The sequence below is a fragment of the Triturus cristatus genome, chromosome 7 (assembly GCF_964204655.1).
Source record: "Triturus cristatus chromosome 7, aTriCri1.1, whole genome shotgun sequence".
Taxonomy (NCBI): Eukaryota; Metazoa; Chordata; class Amphibia; order Caudata; family Salamandridae; genus Triturus; species Triturus cristatus.
In genome coordinates, this window is record NC_140590.1 from 764189890 (window position 1) to 764214617 (window position 24728).

Below are 24728 nucleotides of genomic sequence, written 5' to 3' on the forward strand. Positions count from 1 at the left end.
TTTGTGTGATGTAAGGCTCTAAAAGAGTGCATCTGCACACGCTTCATACACTCACTTATGGTTGGTTTGGTTCAATGGGTGAGTAACTTGAAATGCATTAGATATGTGGTGTTAAGTGAACCACACATATATAGTTAGCATTTTGTGACAGCTACAACCAGTACTAAAAGAGTGCGTAATGAGTAACAGTAGGGCAATCCAGACAGAAAACCGAGAGGATGAGCTTTGGTAGTGGATAGTACTTGTAAGAGCAGAGTATCTTTGGGGACCATTAGATGTGCGGTGGTTTCAGCCAGTGCCAGCTTTCTAGCCAGCTCCGCATTGCAAGCTGTGGTTTTAAGCCCATACTTTTAGTAGTAAAACTTCCAGAATGTGTTGATACACAGCCATTGTTAGACAGGTCCTACGAAGAGAAGGCAGAAGTCAGATATTCCAGATCAGTTCCTTGTTTTTTTATGAGGGGGGTTACTTGAATTAAATTTAGGCAGGTGGGACCAGGTTTGTCTAGCATGGGGCATCAGAGGAGCCTACGGGCCAGACCTTGAGTTTGGCGGACAGTGCTCTGTCCGTCAGGGTGGCGTGGGACATTATGTCCTCCACTCCAAGGGTCTTCTGCTGCTACATTTAGAGATCACTGCTGGCCCAGTAGTGAACTCTCTTCTTTGACTGGAACCACAGTCTTGGTGGTTCCTGTCAAGGGATAAAATGTTTGGCAGACAGCCAGCAAAGGTACTACTGACCTTCTACAAAACAAAAAAAATGTTTTTCAAAAACAAATTACTAAACAACAAGAAAACTAATGACCCCCTCACCTTAGAGCTTTTCCCCCAGGACGTGGGGGTCATTATTAGTGCTTTTCTGTCCCTCACCACCAGTGCCGTGAGGGACATTAAAAAAGGATATCACACCTCCACCGTAATTAGGGCCGGCAGTATGATCCCCTTCCTTCGACAGCCCCATCTCTGCTGGGCCTCTAAAAGGAATCATTCCATCGACAGGGCCAATGGGGATTCCATTGATGGAAAGCTGACCCTTCCTGACGACCCTAACTAGGGCAGGTGGACTGTCACCTAGTCCTTCAAACTATAAATAACCCCGGTATTCTTAAGAATAGTGCCCCCAATTGGCCACCCTTCTTAATTTTCACTACTACTAAGGGATTTCTCAGTTCCTTTTGGGTCGAGCATTTTTTTACCTTCTTCATGAATCCAAATTCTTGTTGGTCTTTGTGAAAGAATGTTTCTATTAAGGTTTTAACAGCTTTGGTCACAGTCTCAGAACGTCCAGAATGAGACTAAAAGAACCCCAGAGAGACATAATTGAATTCAGTATAGTCGACTTTCTGTCCCAAAGATTGGTTAAAGGCTCGTGACACCTATGTCTAGGTTGCTCCACAATAGGAATACGACATAGTTTCGTCCTAAATCAGTGTTTGGACCTCGCCAGGTTGGACAGCTCAGGATCAGTATTCACTTATTTCAAGACACTCAGCAGCCAGGACTGATGTTTTTTGCCACCTCTCTGGCTGATGTACTTCAAAGTTTAGATCCATTGCAGCATCAACAGAGAATGGCACGTAGTTTTGGGCTAATATTTGTTTTTGGAAGGAGGGAGCAATTCCAAAACCTGGCAGATTACTTGTGTATTAATTTAGGGGGGCTTCCTGTTTGGGAGAAAGTTGCTATTAAAATAGCAAATAATTGTAACCAAGCAATGTAAAATGTAACTTCTGCATTTGTCTTTACTGTTGGCTTATCACAAACCAGCATACTTGTAGAATAGCCCAATCATTCGCCTTGGTTTATGTTACCCAACTTACATGCCGATATTGCCTTCATCCTTTTCTGCAACATTTCTAGTAGACATTTAAGGTTTCTCGTGTCAAACCGATCAATCAAAAGCTTTATATGTAGTATCAGGATTGTCTGTTTGAAGCGATTGCCACTGTAGGGCTTTTGCCAACCCCTGGGCCATGGCCCGTGCTCATGGATTTCCTGCTGGTTCTTGACACAGGGATTCCGTCTGTATAACAACCCAGATGGACTGAAACCGGTAAACTGTTGAGGACTTTTCAATTATGTCAGACAGCACACATTATGTCATATTAATCCAAAGATCGCAGTCTTTGGCATTCACTTTCACTCTAAAAACTCTCGATATCACTGATAAAGCACTTGATACTTCTGATCCCGCCAGGATGATCGATCTGTCTCCATTTCATGGCGCTCTTCGCTTTATCGCCAACTTTCTTATTTTTATTTAGCATTTATACAGCACGCAATCTGCTATTCACATGTCACTACAGTGCATTTCTATAGTCTGGGGTACAACTTTCCAAATGTTTCCATTACAGATCATAATCTGATTGCAGGGGTTGTATGACAGAACAACGTATGCGATTACTTACCATGCCTTAACAACACGGTCATAACCACGTCTTTACCACGCATGCCTTTACAAAGAAATTCGGTGTAAAGGCATGATTGGTAAAGGTAAATGAGTGGTAAAGGTTACATCCCAGCTCCCCGCCCTGCGCCTTAAAACCCAGCCCCAGCCCTAAAAACGACCCGACCCCAGCCCTTAAAACACCCCAGCCCTCCCATCATGAGCCCTATAACCATCCCCCAGCCCTAAAAAACTACCCTAACCCAACCCTAAAAACACCTCAGCTCCCAGCCCTGAGCCCTAATACCCGGCCCCCAGCCCTAAAACGACCCCAAACCCAGTCCTAAAAACTACCCTGGGTCCTCGCCCTGAGCCCCAAAACCCGGCCCCCAGCCCTGTAAAATACCCTGACCCTAGCCCAACCTAAAAATCTTTAAACTACTCACCAAGCCGCCGTGACTTCCATTGTGGCCTGCAAGAAGTCTCCAACAACTCTGACGCCCCAATGCTAGACTGCTGACTGCGTTTTCCACACATATGCCTTTACCTCCTTTACAACGGAAATTGTTGTAAAGGAAGATGCGTGGAAAAGGCATATGCGTGGTAAAGGCAAGTGTGGTAATGCTTGCATTGAAACAGCACCCTTGGTTTACACCGCGTTGTTAATGCCATTTCCTGATTGCACATAGTCATGCAAGTTTGTTCCGTAAGGGACGTACATGAAGGAATAATGTGTAAAATAAAACTTTAAAAAATTTCCAGACTTGGCGCGATTTATTGTTTTTCAGTAGTAATTAGACATACCCTTGTAACGAAGATATCATTATTAGATGTCATTGATTTTGCTCGACTACTGCCTAACCCTCATTATAGGGATCTGAGCTTGGTCCTTTTTGTGGCCTCTTCCCATCCCTGTGAGTTGATGATATTAGTGAGGCTGGAGCATGCCTTTTGCCTGATTCCAGCCAGTATTGACAAAGGGCACTATCGCGCCTATCTTTAGAGGTACTGAATAGGTTTGATCTATCCATTTCTTGTGGCCTCGTCTTGGAAACAGACAAGTCTTCGCCATCCGCCTGAATTTCAGGTTCTTATATTTACCTGAAGCACCTGCCTGAGCGGTGTACAAAGTATGGGATGGAAAAGTACCACTGGCAGCCTTGCTCCTGTAAGGCGGTGTCCCTAACTGCGGTGCCAGTCGGGATCACAATGTCCTTTTCTCCCAGCATCTCTTGAACTCCACGTGTAGGAGAGCTGTGCCAGTGCCGTTCATCCTCAGCAACAAAAGTAGATCTCCTAGTGATTGAGGGGGCATTGAAGGGCTTTTGAAGCAGCGAAGATGTGGCCCTGGAAATTTAAATCAGGAGTTGTCTTGCCAATTGCTTCTGAACTTTTTGTAGACATTGCATAACTGATAGTGAGACTTCATTGAAAAGTCAATTTGTGTAATCCGTTCATGATTTAACAAGGCAGCTTGTTGCCAGGTTCTTCTGTGGAAGTCCCAGAAGAGGAAACATACATCTTAGGATTCACATATTATAAGATGTTTAAACAAGGGCCTTCCTGTCAGGAATGTCAAGAATGCAAATGTGGTAGGAAAGGATCACTGTCCTCGGAAAGTCTCCATTCCCATTCACAGGTATCCACAGAAGATCACAATATGCCCCAGCCTAATTAATCCACACTGAGCAGGTCTTGGGATCGCCTGCAAATCCATATGTTACAATGCAACTGATTGGTGCATCAGTGCATTGCAAAATGTTGCTAACATTGTAAATCAGCACTTTCATTAAGGAATGCTAATAGCGAATACTTACTGACCAAATGTGTCCAAAAACAGTTTGAATAGAAGGAAAGTCCCCCTGTAATCCATGGACTGTCCTATCAGATATTTGAGGCCACAGGTGAGTTTGACATGTGACTGGCCCCGCTGCCATCCTCACTGGCCCAAATCTGCAGTGCTTAATTTGAGTGGATGCTTACCGATGGGGGCCAACGGGCACTCATTTTTGAGGACCGGCACATATCTTCCACATCAGACATTTATCCAGAGCAAGAGAGAGAAAAATACACAAAGCAGGAAGGCACAGGAAGACAAGGACGGGAGAAAACATCACAAAGGGAGAAAACAGGAACCTGCAAGTGTGAGGGATAAAGGGGCAGGGAGTGTCTGGTAGTCAATTAAAGAGGCATGAGGTGGAATTAAAGACCACACAGCCTTGGTTTTGGTGCGCCGACATTTAATTACACTGTCTGAGGGCTTCTGAGAAGAGCTTTGGGTCCCAGCATTATTCTTTTACAATACAAATTAAGGTCTGCATACCTGAAATGTGAGTGGCCTTGTCCCAGCCCTACTACAATTTCAGAGCCACAGTCCGGTAGTGTGGTCTGTGGACCTCCTATTGTGATCCCATAGGAAAATTCTTTCTGAATTGTAAATGTCTGAAAGTTTCACACTCCGTGCTGAGGGGTTAATGGTATTGCTGGAGCAGAGTTTTCATTTAGAAAATTCAGGGGCTTTTGAAGCTCTAGTATGTCTATGCGTTTTATTAAATATTAATAAATAACAATTAATTATTTGTCTTGTGCAAGTATGTTTTTATTAATCAATTCGTTTGTCTTAACATAAGAGAAAGTTACACGAGGGTTAGCATGTGTGTGCTGTTTCTGTTTCCTAAAAAAAAATAACGTGCAAGTTTTCATGTTTAAACGTTGCTGTGTGCTGTTTATTTTGAGCACAAAACGCTGTCTGAATTAATGCTTTTTTATGTCGCAAAAGCTAGATAAATGCATACACATAAGGGTATTAGTGGGGTTAACACTGTTTAATCATTATGCTGTAGTAACGTTTATTTTGTCTCTTTAATTAAAGATGGGCTATTGTGGCCTATGGAGGCCTGTATTAAGATGGCTGAATTTTGAAGCCTGGCCTCGAGTGAATATGTGAAAGACGTGACGAGGGAGACCCCTGCTGGAAATGGTCTTGAAGTTGACTGACCATGGTCCTTGAATAAAACTTTCCATGAGGATAGCAGCAGTTTTTGGGAGTTCTCCAAGAAAAGTGAAAGTGTCCTTGGCAATCTCGAAAGACAAAGGAGCCTTAGAGGGAAACTCTGAACTGTGGCTCGATGGCCGAGGAGAAGCCGGATTAAATGTGATACATGTTTTATTTTCTTGGTTCCTGTTCCGTAGTCTTCGCTATGTGTATTTTTCATGAGCGGAGGTTCACAAATGTTGCAATGTTGCATCCTTTCCTTCTCGCTCTGCTCAGTGATTCAGTGTATTTTGCAAACTTGATGAGTGTTTCCATTGTAATTCTTACTATAAAAACTGTTAGCTTAGAGAGGGTTCTTGCCACCCTTTTGCCACTTGCCATTTTACCTTTGCTGCGTGAAGCTGCGTTGCTGAGGATTGATGCTGAGGACTTCGTCTTGAAAGACATTTACCGAGAGACTTGTCCTGACCCGTTCTGACACTTAGTTAGAATAGGTAACTATGAGAAATGATTTATTCTGATTGATTTACTTTGACTAATTTTAGATAAAGCAATATAATTTTAACATGGTGTTGAACTTTCTTTCTTGTCAATTATTGGGTTTATATTATTGATCATTATTGTATATGTTGTGTAGATTAGGACAGTCACTAAACCAGATCTGATCGACCTGATATTGATGCAGGGTGTTTAGGTGTTTTCTTTCCACAGGTTTGTTGCCGGTAGAGTATTTGAGTGCATGTTAGTGAAATGGGCCCTAGCGTATGATGAATGTATGTGCGTGCAACTGTGTGATTACTCTATCCGTGGTAGTCAAAGTTCAAAAGCTGAAGGAGAAGAATCAAAGGAGTCAAACGAACCAGTGGAAATAAAAAGAGTAAGAAGACCCAACCAAAAGTACAGATCACCGGAATGGTCTTATGTGGCACTGTCTGAAGGAGGAGAAGAAGAAACAGTGACTCGAGATAATCCGGAAGTGGTCTTGAGAGAAGTGGTTGAGGAAGATACTGGTGAAATTCTGAAAGTACTCTTGACTGACATTGGAGAAGAGTCGAGTACTGAGGATCTTGATGTTGGAGATCTGATACAATTTGATGTTGAAGAAATTGAAGTGAAGAATGACAAGTATCCAAACTGAGTGAAAGAAGGATTCACTTGGATCAAGTGAACAAAGAGATGATTTGGATAAACTGAAAGCTGAAGAATTGCTGAAGAATTGAAGAAGTTCAAACAGTAGTGGAGTAGTAGAGGCTAAACTAAAATGGCTAACATAGAGGATAATAGAGATAGATGTGCCTTCTTTAAAAGGTGGTGTAGAATGTGCTGCTGTTGTACTGGATTATTAATGCTTCTATGGGGTGTTTTAGTTTTATTAGTTACTTTTAGAGTAGAATTTGGAATGAATATAGAGAATGTGACAAATGTAGAGAAGAATTCACAAAAAGTAGTTCCAATTAGAAGTAGTAGTTACATACACAAAGATAGATCAATTAATAATTTTTCTAGTAATGTTTTTTCTAAACTGTTACATGAATATGTGAAGACAATGGAAGTAGGGGATTGCTACGTTTGTATGCAATTACCTGCATCTGTTTCAGAGGGTGTTACTTATCACCATTTACCAGCTACATATGGTATTTCTTGTAGTATTTTGAGTAGTGTTTTTTATTTGTTAGGGAAAGTAGATTATAAGATGTCTAACAGAGATAGTATTTTTGGGCACTTGCCAATGAATAAAGAGCTGAATCCAGCTAAAGAAGCTAACACTTTTGGTGAGATTTTTATTGAAGAAAAAGGATTAACATTAGATTACATTTTTAAGAATAATTTAACTTGCAGTTTGAAAGAAGAGGAGAGAGCTTTCCTGGATATGGTAGAAGAAAGGAGAGTGAACATGCATGAGAAAGGGGGAAAATATGAAGTGAGTGAGACAATTTGGGACATTGAGATGGGAAAAGAGTTGAAGAATGGGGCTAGTCCAACTTTAGCTCTGGATGCACCGCAGAAGGGTAAACTTTGTATTACAAGAAGGAAATCCCAATATGATACATATTTTGTGGGGACTAGTGAGTGCCATGATACATACTTCATTGCGACAGGTTGGGGTTTCAGAGGTGGAGAAGATACAATTTTTCCAGGAGTGTACTATGTTTGTGGGAACAAGGCTTATTACAAGTTGCCTGACCATTGGTATGGCACATGTTATGTGGGCCTGGTTTTTCCTAAGATTTTTCATACAGATAAAATAAGAGATGTAGAAGATATTAACTTATTAACACGTTTTAAGAGAGAAACTTGGTCTGAAATTGTGGGTGATATTTTTGGGGTTTTGATTCCAGCAGTGGGAATTTCTTTAAATGCTTATGGAATTCGGAAACTGTCCACAGTGGTTGATCGCTTATCGACAAATACCGCTGGAGGGTTTCTTTTGGTGAATACGGAATTAAGTGCGTACGTGCCATGTCTATGCAAAATCGACTTGCCCTTGATATTCTATTGGCCAAGGAGGGTGGAGTTTGTGGAATATTGAAAGTTCAACATTGTTGCACTTACATTCCTGATGAAAGTAAAGACCTGAAGGTCTATATCAGAAATATTACTGATTTGCATGAAGAATTAGTACCACTTGAAGCTGGGAGTTTGTGGACTAAAATAGCTAATAAAATGATAGCTGTTAAAGATTTTATTGCAAAAATAGGTAGTACTATTATAGGTAGAATATTGTTTCCCTTGTCTTGTATAATTGTGGCTTTATTGATAATAAGATTGGTGTGTGTGTGTTGTAAAAACAGGGGAGGGAGAAAGAAATTGAATAAGGAAAAGAAAAATAAGAAGTTGAAAAGAGAACCTCAAGAAATTGAACTAGAAGAATTGAGGGAGAGTGTTTATTTAGAGACAAAGAGGAATGATGAAAGAGTGACTGGTGTTTAATGTTGTGTAAGGGGAAAAGACATTTCTGATTTCTCCTAAAACGGGACTAAATTTTCACTAATTTTTTTTTTGGGTTTATTTGGTGATAAAATCACCAAAGGGGGGATTGCTGGAGCAGAGTTTTCATTTAGAAAATTCAGGGGCTTTTGAAGCTCTAGTATGTCTATGCGTTTTATTAAATATTAATAAATAACAATTAATTATTTGTCTTGTGCAAGTATGTTTTTATTAATCAATTCGTTTGTCTTAACATAAGAGAAAGTTACACGAGGGTTAGCATGTGTGTGCTGTTTCTGTTTCCTAAAAAAAAATAACGTGCAAGTTTTCATGTTTAAACGTTGCTGTGTGCTGTTTATTTTGAGCACAAAACGCTGTCTGAATTAATGCTTTTTTATGTCGCAAAAGCTAGATAAATGCATACACATAAGGGTATTAGTGGGGTTAACACTGTTTAATCATTATGCTGTAGTAACGTTTATTTTGTCTCTTTAATTAAAGATGGGCTATTGTGGCCTATGGAGGCCTGTATTAAGATGGCTGAATTTTGAAGCCTGGCCTCGAGTGAATATGTGAAAGACGTGACGAGGGAGACCCCTGCTGGAAATGGTCTTGAAGTTGAATGACCATGGTCCTTCTATAAAACTTTCCATGAGGACGGCAGCAGTTTTTGGGAGTTCTCCAAGAAAAGTGAAAGTGTCCTTGGCAATCTCGAAAGACAAAGGAGCCTTAGAGGGAAACTCTGAACTGTGGCTCGATGGCCGAGGAGAAGCCGGATTAAATGTGATACATGTTTTATTTTCTTGGTTCCTGTTCCGTAGTCTTCGCTATGTGTATTTTTCCTGAGCGGAGGTTCACAAATGTTGCAATGTTGCATCCTTTCCTTCTCGCTCTGCTCAGTGATTCAGTGTATTTTGCAAACTTGATGAGTGTTTCCATTGTAATTCTTACTATAAAAACTGTTAGCTTAGAGAGGGTTCTTGCCACCCTTTTGCCACTTGCCATTTTACCTTTGCTGCGTGAAGCTGCGTTGCTGAGGATTGATGCTGAGGACTTCGTCTTGAAAGACATTTACCGAGAGACTTGTCCTGACCCGTTCTGACACTTAGTTAGAATAGGTAACTATGAGAAATGATTTATTCTGATTGATTTACTTTGACTAATTTTAGATAAAGCAATATAATTTTAACATGGTGTTGAACTTTCTTTCTTGTCAATTATTGGGTTTATATTATTGATCATTATTGTATATGTTGTGTAGATTAGGACAGTCACTAAACCAGATCTGATCGACCTGATATTGATACAGGGTGTTTAGGTGTTTTCTTTCCACAGGTTTATTGCCGGTAGAGTATTTGAGTGCATGTTAGTGAAATGGGCCCTAGCGTATGATGAATGTATGTGCGTGCAACTGTGTGATTACTCTATCCGTGGTAGTGGGCATATTTTAGATACCCTGATCTCTATCAGTATCTTCCGATGTCTGCTGGGCTATCTGAGACAGAATTACACCCTACATGCTGTGAGAACGGAGTAGGGATACTAGGGTAGGTGACCATCAGGGTCGGATAGGGAAGGCGGGCAGTCGGGCATTAGCCGATGGGCCAGTGCCTAAGGGTTAACTGTGGGCCGTTTCTTTAAGTCCTCTGTCACCCGTGCCACAGAACCTTGCTATCTTCGTCAGCCCCCAGCCAGAGGCCGCTGTATTGTAAGGACTGTAAGGGCAGAGACTTGTGTCACTAGGCCTGCCATTGCAGACTTCAGCTTAGCCCCTGTGGGGCTCCAGAGACACCCAAAAGCAGTGGTCCTTCTCCCCAACCAGGCTGTCAAACAGAGATGGGGTAGGGAAGAGTAAAGCAGCCTCGCTGGGGGGTTCAGTGTAAGGTGATATGGCCGTTAGGCAGGGCCGGACTGGGAACCAAAACCGGCCCTGGCAACGTTTTTGGCCGGCCCCCCGGGGTGTTGGGGATGCGGCCGAGCTGTTTGCCACGGCCAGTTTCGGACGATTTCGTTACAGCGGCCGATATTGCAGCTATGCTGCAAAAACGGCCCTGTAACAAAATCGGCCCCCAGGGGCCCAAAACCAGCCCCCAACCCTGGCGGCCCACTGGGGAAATGCACGGCGCCCGCTACTGCCGTTAGACCATCTTCACTTCAGCCACCATCGTTCCCCCCCTCCATCCTCCAGCCCAGAAGCTTTGTTCTTTGCTTCCTCCCCCACCTCTGCAAAACCATAGCCCTGAGGCTATAGTGGCTGGAGGGGGGCTTGCAGCCGCCATGGGGGCAAGTTGTTGCACTAACTGTAAGGTCATTCTCACCTCACCCCTCATGGGATTGACCCAGCCCAAAAGCACTGTCTTTCCCATGGCCCCTCCCCCACTGGGCCATCCCATTCAGGCCTTGGTGGACAAGGCGGGCGAGAGTATCCAGAGGCTTTGCTCAGGACCAGGTGCTGTCACTTCAGCCCCTGTGTCTCTCTGAGGTGAGTGTAAGATGGGGGGCGGATGAGGGCACTGGGTGTGTTTGCATAGGCTTAGCTGTGACGGCACCTTGACCAAAGCTGCCAACATTGGAACTCGGGAACTATGTTGGACTCCCGCTGTTAGCTCAACGCCCTGTGATTCTGGGCAAATCACTTAACCTCCCGAGGCTGAAAAATAAAAACGAATTTGATCTCCTGTAAAGTAACTGGTGCTCATGCAAATAGATCGAATGCCCTTGGGACCAGTTCACACTATATCAAACTACAAAAACATTTAAAAAAAATAACCCCCATTGTTCATATTTTAAAACTTTCTGCAAACACCAGAGCATGGTAATTAAAGACAAATCTTTATATATATTAAAAACCTTATTCCTTTGTAACATGGCTTATCTGCCTTTGTTAATTTGACGATCCATCACGGATCATTAAGGCAGCTTTAGAAATAATTATAAAATGCATTTGACTTAAATTTACTGTTTAAAATACATACTGATTAGTGGGTAAAAATTCCGGATTCGGGTGATTTTTGTCATTTTCGTACAGGCCAGGATATTAAAAGACCCATAAGATCAGGTTTTGTGGCACTTGGACCATTATATTTCATCTTGCCCGCCTGGCCCAAACTCAGTGCTTCTAGTTTTTACCCATGTTACTGCTTCTAAAGGCTATACAATGTTACAATTACCAAACATTTCTATAAACATGTGCCCAATGAGACTAGTAATCAATTGGTGTTTCATGAAAGGGCACGATCCGGGATGTGGGACACTTTTTTTAAGGAGTGCCCGGGCCTAACTGTGATCCCAATCCGACCCTGGTCACCATATCTCCATGTGGTGAGACTCTTAACTTGTGTCCTGGACTTTCAATCAAAAACCCAGTGCATTCCGGCGGTTACAATCTCGTCTAGCCTCAACTGGGTCAAAGTCCCTGCTAACAACGGGCTGGCGAAGGAAGCACCGGGCTAAACATGGCTAGCTGATGACGCATTTATCTGAATTGGCGGGGGAGGGGCACTTTACTTATCTTGGCATATTCTGTAAAAACAGATGAAAAACAGAGGCCCTCTGTGCGTTGTCATGCACACCAATTAGTTACCAATTACTGTGCCTATCACGCCCAGGCGGATGGCGGCAAGGGCTCTCTCATCCCGCTGCCAGGGCGTCTAACGAGGCTAATGGCGACTACAAGGCCAAGCGGGTGAGGCGATCAAAGGGGTCGTCGGACAACCGGTCATGGCCCTGGACAGGACACGGCAAGGTTAATAGTGTTGTGACAAGGAGAAGTGAATGACCAGCTCCTGGTACCGTCCATGTCTGCTTCCGCACCGGTCAGCAATGCCCGTGTTTGCGCCTGCGCAGTGTGCCCTCCTGCAGCAGGAAGAGCCAGCGCCATCATTCCCAGAGGACCTGATAAACATCACAGGACTGTTTCCAAAAGCTCTTTGCATCAGTAACTTTGCCTGGGTTTCCACCTGCAAGGCTTTCACAAAATTTTACTTTGGAGTCAAAAACACTTTAATTAAGCGTAATATTAGCAGGAGGAAAATCCATGCAATGCCTATGCGATATTAAAGGGGTGTACAGCTTTGAAAGGTTTTGAACACTAACAAAAAAGGAACGTTTGCATTCTCAAGCTCTTCTCTCACCCCTTTCAACCTTAGAAATGGGTAATATTCGGAGATTTACTGCAACCATTTCAGTATTGATCCAGCGCGAGACTGGGAAATGGGGAACAACATATACCAATATCCTCCCTGCGTTGCAGACCCGTCGTCACGCACACTCATTCATACACGCACAGTGGCGGCTGGTGACTTTTGAAAATGGTGAGGCGCAAACTTTCTGTCAGAGTGCATCATGGCGAGCGAGCGGAGCGAGCGAGCCTGAACATCTTAAGGGGGGGGTTCGGGAAAATTTTGAAAAAAGAGTGGGTAAATGGTGCATTTTCAAGGAAATTTGAGAAGCAAGAAGGTTAATAAAGCAATTGTGAAAGTGCAGTTATTACATTAATAAAGGGACATCATATAACAACATGTAGATAGAAATGTTTCTGAAGCTAGACCCTGCCAGTGCCACGCACCTCTGAGCAATACACATGCTGTGTACCAGCAGGGCCTAGCGTCAGAAACCTTTCTATTTTTTATGTTTTTTAAGCTAGGCCCAGTGCTGGCACCTAGTGTGTATGCTTCTCAGAGGTGCATCACGCGTGGCAGCAGGGTCTGTAGCTTCAGAGTATAAATGACTTGGATGCATCGCATATGACAGAAATGCACAATACTTTACTAGAAAGCGCTGTAAATGACTTGGATACAAATGTTATGACAGGGGTGCAGAATCAAAGCGCTGTAAGTATCTTGAATGCATAGCATACGACAGGGTTGCAGAATACTTTAAGGGCAAAGAAAGTTTTGTACGTGGTTTGAATGCACAGAATATAACTGGGATGCATAAAACATTACTGTGAATTACTAATGAACATTTAAATCATCAAATGCTGTAACATGCTTTCATTCTATAAATATTTTTATAATTCCTATCAAAAATACACTAAAGAGGAGAAATACATTGTCACTTAAAGGCCTGGGTAAATGACTTACTAATTATCAAGCACGCATCAAGAATCAGCCTCTTGTAATACACAGTCCCTCATTTATTTACCACATTCTCGGTCATAAAGAAAACCTCCAGTTTACATTTCTGCTGCTCAACGGTGTACCTTTTATGACGGACACACACACAACCAAGTACTTCGATGGTTACACAATACACAACCTACTTTATCCACATGACATGAGGTCTTTGAAACCTTACTTTGAAAATAAAGAATTTCCATGACCATCTATTTGTACAGGACATAAAACATCCAAGATCCCACATGCCGCAAAGGAACCCAGCAGGAACCATATACAACCGGTCAATTGGTAATTGCATAAGCAAAAGCAACATTCAAACACCAGCTGCCCTCTCAGAGCACACTTTACATACGGAATTTGAATTTATGTAGGCGCTGAAAGGAGGAGCTATACGCTAAACTCATTTTGTATCTTTATCAACATCTTTTCAGTAGGTCTGTAAAACAGTTGAATTCTCGAATATTGTATTCTCCCTTACATAAAAAGAAAAACTCGAAAAAGAGAGTGGCTCAATGTATACCTTAGTAACACACAGTCGTGGCTTCTGATTGTACCACCCACTTTCAATTCAACATTAAGCCCGATGGAAAGGGCACTGACAGGATTCAAACCCGCGACCTTCATGTTACCCACTGATCAATGCAGTAGGCACTTCCCAAGCTGCAATCAACTGCCGCATTATTTCAAAACGCCGCATTTCTTCAAAACCGGGGTCTTGTTAAGCTGTTCTCAAAAAACTAAAACCTGACTGCACTTACAGAATATTCTTGCAAACGTCACTGTCTAACAATGTAACGTTCGGTTTAAACGCACATGCATTACGAATATTCTGTAAGTGCAGTCAGGTTTTCGTTTTTTGAGAACAGCTTAACAAGACCCCGGTTTTGAAGAAATGCAGCGTTTTGAAATAATGCGGCAGTTGATTGCAGCTTGGGAAGTGCCTACTGCATTGATACTGCCAAGAGCATTAGGCGCACCCTCTGGGCGTTACACGACTCGTCCAGGGGAGGCAGGCGGATCCTTCCTGCAAGAATAGAGACCGACATCTTGTGTGTTTTAGTGGTCACGAGCGGCTACTGGCATGAGATTCTGTGAGAAGTCACAAGCATGGAGGAGAGACGAGTAGACGAATGCATGACCTCGAGGTGTGTAAGCGTCTGAACAGACCTTGGACAATAACACGACTGGACTCGTATTTTGATATTAACCAATTATTAGATCAATAAAAGAACTTACCAGGCATCTTCTCCGGTCCCGCGTCGCATCACGTCTGCTCTGCAACTTGGTGGAAGTAACTTCTCCCCGCTCTTTTCCTTTGCCAATTAGGAGACTGGGGGGCTGGGCGGCTGAAAGTCTCCTGGTATTGGATAGGGCATGGGGCGACTTTGCGCAAAACGCATCACCGCCCGAGCAGGAGCCTATCTTCAAACTCCTGCTCTACACAGGGCATGCACAGCAAACCTAATGGTTTGTGAATGTGAGTGAGGGGCTTTGCTCCTCTCTCACATGCGCAGACCATCTTTTGAACTCTGCTGCTCGTCTCTGCCTGCGTGCGCTGTGCGTGACATGCACACAGCGCACTTCACCAATGAAGCGCACAGGCGGGCCTGGAAATGTAAACAGACGAATTGTAAGCTGTCAATTCGTCTGTTTACATTCCTCTTCACTGGCTGTTGCCCGCTGTACACGCAGTCATTGGTGGGGCCCATAACACCAACTTACACACGTCACCATTCACGAGTCTACACACACAGGAGGGATGAATAATTCAAGCGCTGGACATATGGGGGAACACCTTATAACCTATAGGGAGAGAAAAGTTATTTCTACAAAATATACATTAACTTCCGTCGCCTATAGATCCCTAATCTCAAACATCAAGGCCCTCCACCCACTTGGTCGGCGGACCAATTAGTTGGATTGGTTGATGGTGATTTAGAACCAGCTAAAACACATTTTAAGAATCAGAATCTTTATTTCTCTTAATGAAAAACCACTAACTCATATTTTCTTGTTAATCAATATTTGTTTATCTAAATTTTCATAATGATTTATATTTTCATTTGTTCAGAACTTCTAGATCAATTTAAATAAATTACAGAAAATCATATTTACCTAATCTGGCTATTTGGGATCCTCTAATTCATTGGCTCTGCATAACCGAGTTTGTCGTAAATTGTCCGAATAAAGCAGGCCAAGGCTCAAAGTCCAAAGTCCTCTGCTCAGCACGTTACAGTCCCAAAATTATCAAAGGACCAGAAATCGAGCAAGCATCTATCATAGCCTGTGGGGTTTGGAAAGTTTGCAGTCATCAAGCGGTCAGGCAGCATCTGGACCATCAAGAAAAATGTGTTGTTCCCCTCCCTAACCCACTGTTCTGTTTTATAATGAAAACCAGGTTAACATGATACATTTTTAGGCCTAGAACAGTGGTGATTGGCTGGTTGGGATCGTCCGATTCTTTTTCCCAGATTCTCAGTACAGTCCGAGGGGTGAGGTCACTAGTCCGCTCTAGTATCGGCTTGTTCTGGTTTACTGTAAGGTTGATTGTTCCCTTATCTTGGCAGACCACCAAATTCTTATCCTTGACCGGGAACATGATGAGTAAAGGTCGCTAAGAAGTTCACGATACTGTCCGTGCATGCGCAGTTGACTCCGCGCCTCACGAGACGGTGGCAACTTCTGCTTGCGGTGTCAGCCACCATCTTGAATTAGGCCCAGATGTCAACTTAAGCGAAACAAACACAAAAGAACAAATAATACATAGAAATAATGATTATAATGTTAACCCCTTACTAATCCCTTTATGTGTTTGTATTTATCTAGCATATAGCGACATTTAAAGCCAATATATTCACCTTTTCGATCCTCCACGAAGATGCAAACGTCACTAAAGCAATATCATGCGATATACTATTACCACGTATACTATTATTAATATGCGTACAGATTTTAGTTATATGAGTTATTTAGCTATGCAAATATCAGCAACCCACGTGTAGTTTAAAAAAATAATAATGTTGATTAATATACATGCAGCACTCGTTTAATAATATTATAATTAATAGATTACATAATTAGTATTTTCATGCAAGAATAGAGGAGGTATACAACATTTTTCTCTACCTGCTCCGTCAATCCCCACTTTGGTGATTATATCACCACAATACCTAAAATTTTTAATTTTTTTTATAAAAAGAAATTAATTCAAGAATTCTAAAGTTTTGTTAGTTCACATTTCTGATTCACCTATCTCTTCTTCACTTGCTTTTCTATACATACTATCTTTCATTTCTTCTAATTCTATTTCTTCAAATTCTCTTTCTCGTCTTTTATTCTCTCTCTTTTTCAAAGTTTCTCTTTTTAAGTTTTTCTGTATTTTCTTTCTTTTGCAACATAAACATCCTAGTCTTAAAATTAATACTAGAAATATCACACATGTTAATGGAAATAGGATCTTACCTATAAATGTACTTCCTAATTTTAATAGGAAATCTTTAATAGAGGAAAATTTCTTTCCAATCATTTCCCAAACACCTTCAACCTCCAGTGGTGCAATTTCTTAATGCAAATCAGTTATATTTTTAATGTATGTCTTTAGATCTTGACTTTCGTCAGGAATGTAAGTACAACAATGTTGAACTTTCAGCATTCCACAGACTCCACCCTCTATTGCCAAAATTATATCAAGGGCAAGTCAATTTTGCATTACCATAGCACGCATGGCAACCATTTCTGTATTTACTAATAAAAATCCTCCGGCGGTGCTTGTTGACAAGCGAACTACTGTTGCTAATTTTCTAATTTTGTGTGCATTCAGAGATATTCCCACTGCTGGTATCAATGCTCCAAAAATGTCTCCTACAATTTCTGACCAAGATTCTCTTTTTCTACGTGTTAGTTGATTACCTAACTCATGTACACCATCACTTCCCCTTCCCACATGGAATATCTTTGGGAAAACCAGGCCTATATAACATCTGCCAAACCAATGGTCTGGTAACCGATAATATGCTTTGTTCCCGCAGATAAAATATAATCCAGGAAAAACTGGATCATTTCCTCCTTTAAATCCCCATCCACCCATGATTCGATATGTATCATGGCAATCACTTGTGCCTACAAAATAATTATCATATGCAGTTTGATTCCTTCTAATACACAACTTTCCTTTCTGAGGCCAATCTAAAGCCATTGTTGGACTAGCTTCTCCTTTCAAATGCTTTTCTCTTTCAACATCCCAAACTGTCTTTTCTTTTTTTCCTTCAGGTATTTTCCTTTGCATCTTTAATCTCCTTTCTTCAACCATATCTAAGAAAATCCTTTCCTCCTTCTTTAAGCTGCAAGTTAGATTATTTCTAAATATGGACTGTAATGTTAGTTCTTTAGTTTCTAAGAAAAATTCACCGAACACCTTTGCAGGCTTCACTTTATTCAATTTATTAACTACAGGTACTTGTGAAACTATGTTATCTACATCTGAAAAAGAATATTCTAATTTCCCTGTTTTGTAAAACAAACTTGCTATTACACTACATGTTATTCGATATGTTACTGGGAGGTGATGATATGTCACTCCCTCAGTCACAGATGCAGGTAACTGCATGCTGACGTAACAGTCCCTCACGTCCATCATCTTTACATATTCGTATAGTAATTTTGAAAATACATTGTTAGAGAAATCATTTATAGACCTGTAAATATGTATGTAAATAATTTCTATCTATTTTAGTCGGATATACTTTCTGAATCTTTTCTACATTAGTTTTATTCTCACTATGTCCTTCTATTGTTTCTAGTGTAACCTTAAATGAAATCATTAAAGCCAACTCACTCCATAGAAGCCTTAGTAATCCTGTACAACAACAACACATTTTAAACCATCTTCTAAGAAATACACATTTAGGTTTTCTACTTTCTGTGTTTGCCATTTTGAAAAATGATCAGTGTCTTTTGACTAAGCCTCTTCTACTTCACAACTAATTTTGTCTAACCCAAGGCTCTAAGCACCTACTTGGTTCTATCAATTATGTCTTTTCCAGTATTAGTGTCTTTCCATTGGATCACTTTTGGTCTTTTCAGTTTGGCATTTGATCGTCTTTCACTTTTCTTTCATAATCTTGATACAGAACTTCCTGAACATCCGTTTCTTCTCCAATGTTGGACAAGATAACTCTCAGGATTTCTGATTCTTCGTCTTCCTCAACCACTTCTGCTACAGTCACCTCTTGATTCTCTTGGCTATCCGCCTCTTCTTTTATTTCAGTCAGTGCCACATATGACCATTCCGGCGACTTATACTTCTGGTTAGGTTTTCTCGTTCTCTTATTTTCCTCTGCTGTCGTTTTTTCCCCATCTTTCAATTTTTCTTGACTAGATACTTCGTTTACTTGTTCAGCTCTAGATGAATTCACTCGTGTCAATCTGTATCGTAATCTCTTTATTTTGTTTGGCCAAATTTCATCTCTTGCTGATCTTTTCAATTTATTTCCCTTTTCATTTTTCTCAGCTCTCCATGCTCTCTTTCTCAGGACTCGACCTTCTGGTACTTCTTCATCACTGTCCTCTGATTCTGTTTCAACTTGACTTTTACTTTCAACTGTTCTTCTTTCCACCACTTCTTTTATTTTCCCTACTTCTGTCCTTCCTCGTGGTTCTTCCACACAATCTTCCTGCTGACTAACTGTCCCTTCCTCTAACTGGATGCTTGAATTCCCTACAACTCCTCTGGGGTCTTCCGCAAAAAATTTTCCCTCACTTTCTGTATCTGGTACCAGATCATCTACTTTTGTTACTTCAGGTGGAATTTCTCTCAACTTTCCATCAGGAATTACCTTATCGAAAATTTCTTTAATTGTCTCTTCACTGCTTTTCTCTTTTCCAGTATGTACCTGTGCTTGTTCAGTCTCTGAGTCTGAGCTGGTGTCAGAAATCTGCAACTTCCTCCTCAAGGGAATGTTCTCTGAGACAAAGGTCAAATTTGGTTCTGACTCCCCCCTTTCAGGATTTTGTCTTGTTCTTGTGTCCTCAGTATCAGATTCAGAACTAGTTTCTGATTCTTCAAAGTACTCTCCTTCCTTGTTATCCACTGGGTTTGGAATTCGCAAGGTATGACTAGCAAGAATCCAGTTCTTTAATCCTGCACACTTTACAGCTGTAGTCGTAGTTAAAATCACTTGTCGTGGTTTTCCCCAACGTGGGACCAAACAGTTCCTTCTTCTGTGCAGTTTAATTCTCACCCAGTCACCTGGGCTTAGATCATGGGCTGGCTTCTTTTCAAGGGTGGTGGCATCCGATCCAACCTGATGAAACACAGAATGAACGGAGTCAGCCAACCCCTTACAGTAATCCAACACCAAGTCATCAGATATAGGCAACAGCTTCTTGACTGGTATGAATACATGCCTCATTGCTCTCCCCATCACAATTTCGTGGGGACTCAAACCTGTGTTCCTATCTGGAATTGATCTAATAGTCATGAGTACCAGAGGCAAGACATCAGGCCATTTCAAACCTGTGGCTAAACACATCTTTCCCAATCTGTTTTTAATGGTGCCATTTACTTGTTCCACCACACCAGAAGCCTCTGGGCAATAGGCACCATGTAGTTTTTGTTGTACATTCAATGCCTCACAAATTAGCTTCATGATTTCATTATGGAAATGATTTCCTCTGTCTGAATCAATTGTGACTGGAAACCCGAATCTAGGGATGAACTCTCTCAATAGTAGTTTGGCTACTGTAATTCCATCACTTCTTCTTGTGGGATATGCTTCTACCCATCTAGAAAACAGACAGGCCATCACTAAAACATACTTCAACCTGTTACAGGGGGGCATTTCAATTAAGTCAATTTGCATTCTGGTGAAAGGCCCTCCTTCTCGACCTATCGTTCCTAGACTTACCACTGTTTTTCTTCCAGGATTGAACTGTTGACATATAAGGCATCTTTGACAAAGGATCTCAGCTACAAGTCTAAATTTTGCATTATACCATGTTTGTTTGAACAATCTAAGCATTGCATCTCTCCCTACATGTGCTTGTCCATGATACATCCGTGCCATGGCAGATACCATGCTGTCAGGCATAACTGGTCTTCCATCCCGATAAACCCACACATGATCTGTTTCCCTTGGTGCACATCCTGCTTTTACCCACTGTCTCATTTCCTCATCTCCTGCTTCTTCCTGTAACTGCCTCACTTCTTCCCATGTATTCACAATGTTAGTTAACAACAAGGAACATGAATTCATTTCCTTTTCTTTTGCCTGATTTACAGAATTCTGATTGCGTGCACAATATTGAGCCATATCGTTAGCATACTGGTTGCCAGCTGAAATATAATCTCCAGTCTTTGTATGCGCAGCACATTTCACAACAGCTACTTGCTTATGCAGCTGTATTCCCCAAGCAATTTTCCAACCACTTCAGCATTCCTTATAGGGGTTCCACTTGAAGTCAAAAACCCTCTTTGGGACCAAATGTGGCCAAAATCATGCACTACACCGAAGCCATACTGACTATCGGTTATCACAGTCACTCTTACATTCTTTCCCAACTTGCATGTTCTGGTTAACGCAAAAAGCTCAGCAACCTGGGCTGATTTTACTCCTTTTAGTTATGACGCTTCCATTACCGCTGCTACTGTGCATACTGCATATGCTGAACTCAGAATTCCTTCGTCTGTTCTCAAGCATGACCCGTCCACAAACATCACATAGTCACTTTTTGTCAAAGGTACATCTTTTATATCAGGACGCGGTTTGGTACAGAAATCAAGCACATCCAAACAGTCATGATCCACATTGTCTCTGACTTCCACATTCTCAGCATCAGGCAATAACATTGAAGGATTCACATTCAGACATCTTACAAGGCTCACATTCGTTGCACCTAGGATGACTTTCTCATATTTAGTCAGGCGACTATGCGTCATGAACTGAGTGCGGCTCCGTGTTAAAAGGATTGCCACATCATGAGGTACAAACACTTGCACAGGATATCCCATCACAATTCCTTCACTCTGTTCCAGACTCTTACAGGTGGCTGCTACAGCTTTCAAACAACCAGGCAATGCTACAGCTACAGGGTCTAGTATAGCTGAAAAATATGCAATTGGTCTCCTCGGTTTTCCATGTTTCTGTATTAATACAGAAAGTGCACATCCATTCCTTTCGCTGCAGTAGAGTTCAAACTCCTTCTCATAGTCAGGCATACCAGGTGCTGGTGCCTCACACAAACTGTCTCTCAATTGTTTAAAGGCTGTTAAATCTTCTTTATTCAATTCAATGGGGTCTTTTACATCACTTCTCGTCAGGCGTACCAAAGGTTTTGCAATCAGGTAAAAGTTACTTATCCACTGACGACAATATCCAACCATTCCAAGAAACATCCTCACTTCTCTTTGCATCATTGGGGCTCTCATTCCTTTAATTATCTTAATTCTATCTGCAGTTACTTTTCTTAGTCTCTTTTCAATTTTGTGGCCTAAATATTGTACTTCTTTCTGACAGAATTGCAATTTCGATGGGGATACTTTAAGTCCTCCATCTGCCAGATGATTTAGCAATGCTATGGTATCTATTACACAAGCTTCTCGTGTTTTTGACGCCACAAGTAGGTCGTCAATATATTGCACCAGTACTGAGTTCTCGGGCATCTCTAGATCTTCTAAGGACTTTTTCAATATCTGGTTAAATATTGAGGGGCTCTCTGTATACCCCTGTGGGATTCGGCACCATGCCAAAATACGTTCGCCAAACCGAAACTCAAAAATCTGCTGACTGTCATGATGCAATGGAATGGAAAAGAAAGCATGACACAGGTCAATTACTGTGTACCATTGCGCATCATGAGGAATCTGATACAAAATCACAGATGGATTTGGTACAATTGGACAACATGACACAACATTTTTGTTTATTTTTCTCAAGTCTTGCACTATTCTAAACATTCCATTAGGCTTTTTCAGGCCCATAATTGGTGAATTACATGGACTACTCATTATTTCTCTCAAAATACCTTGTTTAATCATTTTCTCTATTATAGGAGTAACTCCTTCAATTATTTCGGGTGTCAATTTGTACTGAGGAATATTTGGGTACCTTATTCCTTCCTTTACAGTCACTTTTACAGGATCTACATTTTTCATTAATCCCACATCTTCTTCTGTGAAATCCCAGACTTCCGCCTTCATTGTCTTTTTCAGCTCTTTGGCTAGTTCTTCAGGGTTAAATACAGCAAATGCCTCAGTAATCTCAGGTTCCATATTAGCCATAGTCATTTTATACAGTACATCTTCATCAGGGGTCTCAAATGCTATACCATCGGGAGTGCAGAATATGGTGCAATTCATTTTGCACAGTAAATCTCTTCCTAAAAAATTTGCAGGGCTTGAATCGCACACGACAAAGCAGTGCATTTCAGAAAATGTCCCTATGTTAACCTTTACTGGTTCAGTGAGATACGTTTTAATCTGTCTGTTGGATACTCCAACTACTTGGATTGTTTCATCCGAGAGAGGAAGATTTTTAACATCAGCTGACCTAACAGTTGAACGAGTAGCACCAGTATCTACTAGGAAAGTAATATTTTCATCATTTACCTTTCCATCCACAAAAGGACCTGTCTGGTCTACTTCTAGAGTTGCATCAGATTGGTCGCACACTGCTACACCTACCAGTCGTGTTCCCCCAATGAAAATGGTCCCTGAAGGTCAGCGTCGGCGGATACACCTACTTCTAGAGTTGCGCCAAGTACGCATTCTTCTTCCTCCCCTCGGCACCGTCAATAGCTTTCTTCTGACTCACTCTCATCGCGTTGTAGCCAATACTGCGAAACAGCACTAGCGCGTAGCAGCTTAGTTACCTGTTCTTCGTTGTAGAATCCTGTCTCATTACTGTATTTCTGAGGATTTACGCTCTGTGGAAAAGGCGGTTTTGGCGCCTGATTCTGTTGGGCAACAACCTGCTGCTGTCGCTGTGGTTGACAACTCACCTCTTTCTGCACCTGTGAATTCAATGATGCATTATCACCATTAGCACTCGGGGGAAATTTACACTCGGTTTTCCAATGCCCTATTCTTCCACAATTATGACATGGCCATTTCTTTTTGACTTCTTCTATATTAAATTGTCCCTTTCCTTTTCCCATATTAAATTTAGGTTTCATACCTGCACCATTTGCTTGTTCAATCAATTGAGCTTCCTGTCTTTCTGCCACTTTTACCTGTGCCCACATAGCCTTTTCTTTTAACTTACGATGTTTGCCTCAATTTCATCACTAAAATATTTTGCATGTCTCAGTACCTCATCTATTTTCTTATTTTGCCAATCCACTGTATGCGGTTTAATCAGTTCACTTATTTCTGGACGCAGCCCATATACAAATCAATATACAAAGTAACTCAAATCTTTTTCACTCAAATATTCATCACCACTAAACTGTTTAAAGGCGAGTATTAACCTTTCATAATAAGCATGTACCGATTCTTTGGCATCCTGATGAGTTCGGTAAATTTTTACCCAATCCGTCTCTTTGGGAGGTACCTTGTTTTTTAGGAAGGCAATTACCTGTTCATATTTTTTCATTACTTCGGGATCAGGGGCACCGGTTTTTGGGTCTCTAGGGTACTCTTGTGTAGGCCAGCTTATCATTATTTTACATTCTGTCAATAAATCTGCTGGTACTATTATGTCAAAAAGACTATTTAAATTAATCCGTAAAACTTTGGATAACTTTACAAACCTATCTACCTGCCTATACCACTCGACTGGCTTTTCGCGCAATCGAGGAAAATCATTGGTAAATGACAAAATATCTTGTCTAGTCCAAGGGACATGTACATATCCTCCACCTGGAATTTCTCTCATGGGACATCCTGTTACGACCTTTTCCTTTTCTCTCACGGGGAAAGCTGCAAACGTTTTGTCTCAGACATCATCTCACTTTCGAAACCACCTACTTTTCCATTTATCTACATCTTTTTCTTAACAAAATGAATATGTCTTTAATCTGAGTTGTTCGTCCTGCGGTGTTCAGATTTTCAATATCTTTCCAGAAAAATCTACTCTGTATGGTTTTTGTAAAGCCTTTACTCTTTCAAAGTCTATACCCATTTCACTTGACACTTCCTCTAGTCTTTTGTGTAGATTCCTTGCTCTCCAGGTTATACTTTTACATAAAAGTAATAATTCTTCATCCTGATAGGCTTTTAACTTCTCCGTGGGGATAGTCCCTACTATTAATTCTTCCAAAACAATCTTCAGCTTGGCCATATCTATAGATTGGGATTCTGTATC